Source organism: Propithecus coquereli, unplaced genomic scaffold, assembly GCF_000956105.1.
Source record: "Propithecus coquereli isolate 6110/MARCELLA unplaced genomic scaffold, Pcoq_1.0 Scaffold26, whole genome shotgun sequence".
Lineage (NCBI taxonomy): Eukaryota > Metazoa > Chordata > Mammalia > Primates > Indriidae > Propithecus > Propithecus coquereli.
In genome coordinates this window covers 10,632,306-10,636,419 of record NW_012148174.1, presented here as the reverse complement: position 1 = coordinate 10,636,419, position 4,114 = coordinate 10,632,306, and the positions used below count along the sequence as shown (strand labels likewise).

The 4,114-nt window shown below is 41.5% G+C and overlaps 1 protein-coding gene across 1 annotated transcript in view; it reads right to left on the bottom strand.

Moving 5' to 3' along the window:
- BMPR1B (bone morphogenetic protein receptor, type IB) overlaps positions 1–2,656 on the bottom strand; it is a 193,364-nt gene extending 190,708 nt beyond the window's left edge. The window contains exon 1 of the mRNA XM_012647175.1: positions 2,566–2,656. The gene's annotated coding sequence lies outside the window, so the exon portion shown is untranslated. The remainder of the gene's footprint in view (positions 1–2,565) is intronic.
- Between the last annotated feature and the right edge of the window lie 1,458 nt (positions 2,657–4,114).

Below are 4,114 nucleotides of genomic sequence, written 5' to 3'. Positions count from 1 at the left end.
GGGTTCCTCCACTGAGGCTGGAACCCAAAGACTAGGAAGGGAGCTTTCAAGGTAGACAGAGCAGCACAACTGATTCCAGAAAGAAGCAACACAGTGTGGATTGTTTTGAGAGATACAAGATGTTCAATGTTGTTGGAGCGTAAAACAGAGAGAAGGGGAAATACTCTCACGAGTAAGCAAGAGAGATAGTTTCCCCAGAGGGAATGGTCCTGCTGAACGAAGAACAAAAACAGAGCTTATATCAAAAAGAGATTTATGTCACCTAGAAGCTTGACCTTGATCTATGAGTAGCAAAGAGCCAGGGACGGGAGGGTTTCAGCAGGAAAGCCATGTGTTCCTCAGGGTGGGAGACCGGTCCCTCGGAGGGTAGGGTAGCAGATGGACTGGTAGTATAGCAAAAGAGACCAGGGAAGTGAGATCCATCAGGAGGCCAATACTAATATTTCAAGTTAAATTCACTCATCTTGCTTCAACAGATTATTAACACAGAATACAAAAGGTTCTACATTACTTTCTTATGATACACCTGCCTATAAAATGTTATTTATAAACATGATAAATAGCCAAGATCAGAATTGACAATAAAGCCAAAAATAACACTGAGAAGGTATTTCCAGTTTCAAGACACGCAATCGGCCTTCAACAAAAACATTTTAGATATTATCAGCCAATATCACAATTTTCTATTTCTCTTGACTAAAAGAAAAACATTCTTTAGTTTCTCTTTTATTGTAGCTATTTATTTGCCCTGTTTTCTGCTCAAAATTTCAACAAGGTAAATCCAGAAACAAGACATCAGAAATAAAACCAACAAAAAAGGGCAAGAAAGCAATATCACATAAGTATTTATGTAAAATATAAAGCAGAAAAAAATAAAAGATACCAAATAAAGTACTGAAATTACAATCTTGGTCATGAGACATTACCCCAAGGCAATAGCTAAGAAAAATTTATTGATGAACTTAGCCAGTCAGCTTATTTAATTGGGAAATGCCCATTCTAGATCAACCATGGTTATAATCACAAAATAAACACATTGTTATCAAAAAACTAACAAACCCACTAATGAACTGGTAGGCAGAATTTGAAAAAGTATAAAGAAAAAACTTGATTCAGAGGATAAAACAAGCATGAAATCAATGTTAAGATATACTTTATATTTAGGTATCAATTAGATTAGCCGAAACATTTTGCATCATTTTAAAAGTTATATATGCATTCCACAAAAGTGATACCGCACAACTACTGTCACATTTTAGGATACATTCTTTACATTTTGACCTATTTCACCTCCTGTTTTGGATCTGGCTCATCCTATTTTAGAACGAGCTGTTTTCTGCATACATATTAGCCCTAACAAGAATCAATGCCAGAGTATTAGCTTTTCCCAGTATCTCTGTTGGCCTATAGTTTAAACTTTATAGCAAACATTAAGTTCATTTTTGTTTTTAACTTAAATACGTAGTATAGAAAACCCTTTGGAAACCCTTTGGAACCATAATCACCATCTATAATGTGACCTAAAAATTTTCAAAATCATGCTGACAGTTCCACAGCCTAAAAAATAATCCAAGAGACTTTCAGCGTGTCAGTAAATTTCATCTAGTGAATGCTGCAGTTCTAGCGAAGCAAAATATTTACTTTCTAATCCATCAGTGGTAAATATAAGCATAAATGTACATAAATATCATGAGTGTGCCCAATTAGAAAATACATCGAAAACAATTTCCTTCCATCTCCTTCAGCAGCATTGTTTTTGGTGATAAGCTAGGATACCCAAAACAATAACGAAAAATGAACATTTTACAGGCCTATGAACATACAGAGAAACACGTTACAGTGCTATATGTGATGACTGCAAAGAACCAAACCATCGCGTAGTGGGAGATGTTCATTCTAGTTTACTTCCCAGTGCGGAGTCACAGTTCATAAGGAACCAACCGCAAGTCACTTGGACAAGCAGGACTTCTCGGTGCTTCGGTCTTCTGCACCTTATGTTAAGAAGACTGTTCCTACTTCTCATCCCTCCCAGCTCCCCTCTGTTGCCAAAGGTAGTGACTGTGTCACTTAACTGCACGACCACGTGGATGTCGGCTGCTTTTTCAAAAAAGACCCCACCCACGTTGGCCACATTCCCGGCTGCCACGTGTTGACACCGTCTGCTACATCTTCACAGGTTCATCTGAATTTGTCCCCTGTATCCCATTCCTGGACCACCCCCTGCTATTCGCTTAACCGATGATAATGTCTTCGTACTGATACGAAAGCAGACAGGAATTTACCAACTGGAAGATCTGGAGTTGGACAGAACCAAGAGACAGAAACTTACTGAGGGGACACGTCATGAAATCGGTGCTCGAGAGCCGACACGAGGCGTCTCAGGAACGCAGGCAGCGTTGTCAGCAGCAGCACCCGGGACTCCGCTGCCACCCAGAACATTCTCGGGCGGCAGGCGGCCCCTCCCTCGTGCCACAGGGCCCTCTGCTCACCGATGCCGCGCGCCCAGCGGGGAGGTGGCGTTTACCAGGCAAAGCAAGACTGAGGCCAACCTGGCCAGTTACTCACCTCCTCGCTTAGGGCAGCCTTGCTCGTTTAACTTTTTGTCTCCTCTCTTGTCATAGCTCAGCGCCGAATGGTTGTGATTCAGCAGAAGTTTGAACCTGAGAGTTAAAACAGAATGTTGTTTCAGGGAAAAAAAAAAAAAAAAAACTTGGACATTCAAGTCCCCTTGGCGACAATCTTTCTTTGCTTGCCCCGTGTGTGCGCGTGTTTGTCTCCCGTGCTCTCTGTCTGCGAGTCAGCTACGCAGCGGTCTATAAATATTGACCCTGACACTTGCTCAGGGCTCTCCTTGCTCGTGGCCCAGGTCCCTGTCACCGAACACCGTGGGTAAGACTCCGGCAGAGTTCTCAGCTGCTCAGACGAAGCTGGGGACTGGCTGGCTCCCCGGCGACCCCGTGCCAGCCTGGAAACACCATCTCGCTGCCAGCTTTGCAGATGCTACGGGCCTTGCCTGGGGCCCGAGTCAGCCACAGAAGGGCAGTTATGAGGTTCATCTGCAGAAACGCAGCTTTCCCCAAGCAGGTGCAGACGAGGGGGGCTGGGGAGAGTGGAAGACAAGAAAGGAAATACTGCCTTTGTTTTAGCCAAACAACACAATCTCGAACCCCTTGTGAAAAGTCATTTATACCTAAATGTCAGTCGGTCGAGCTTTATAAAACTGAATTACTGCATATTATGAATCACCAAAAGACGCAGGAAAGCTTTTCCACAGTTGTTTTTCACAGTGGTTCTCACTGAAGAAGGCTGCAGTGACTGAGTAATTGGTCACAGAGAAATGGTTTGACATAAGTTCGTTTCCAGAACGATAGACGTGCATTGGAAAGCATAATAGTAATCAGACAAATTGTGTATTTGATGGAAAGAAGCTAAAATACAATCTAAAAATTATAATGACTCAACATATTATATGAACGTCTACATTTACAATCATGGCAATTTGAATTATTTTACTATATTTTAGATGAAGGAAAAATCTAAGCCATGACACTACGGTATACAGTTTGCAGGTGACATAATCAAGGTCCGCCCTATCTATATATACCACCTATCGTGTCCATAGTATGAATGATTAGAAAACAAATCAAGCCCATATTTTGGATTCTTCTTGCCAAGGATAATCATTTGTTTGTTTTACTGAAATCGTCTCCCTTGATTAAATCAACGGTGATGGAAACTCTGGAAAGAATCTGGTCGCTTGACTCATTTTACAGATAAGAAAAATCAACCCCCAGGCTGGCTGCTCTTTGCCCGTAGTCACGTGGCAACTTTGTGGTAGAGAAACACGAGCATCCTTGTCTTACACTCCCAGAGCTGTGCGCCTTCTATCAGCACAGTGGCTCTCAAACTCATCTTTATGCTCATCCTCCTCCAAAAGCTTCCTGAAACCCTTACTAGTAAATGCAAATATTGCAGCCAGAAAAACAACTAGCATAAAACAAAAATAGCCTTTTAGCGTTTAATTGACCGAAAAGAAAATACAGTTAGACACAAAAATTAACTTTCAAACAACTGAAATCCATCTTTTCTCACTTAACTCAATAAAAAATTAACA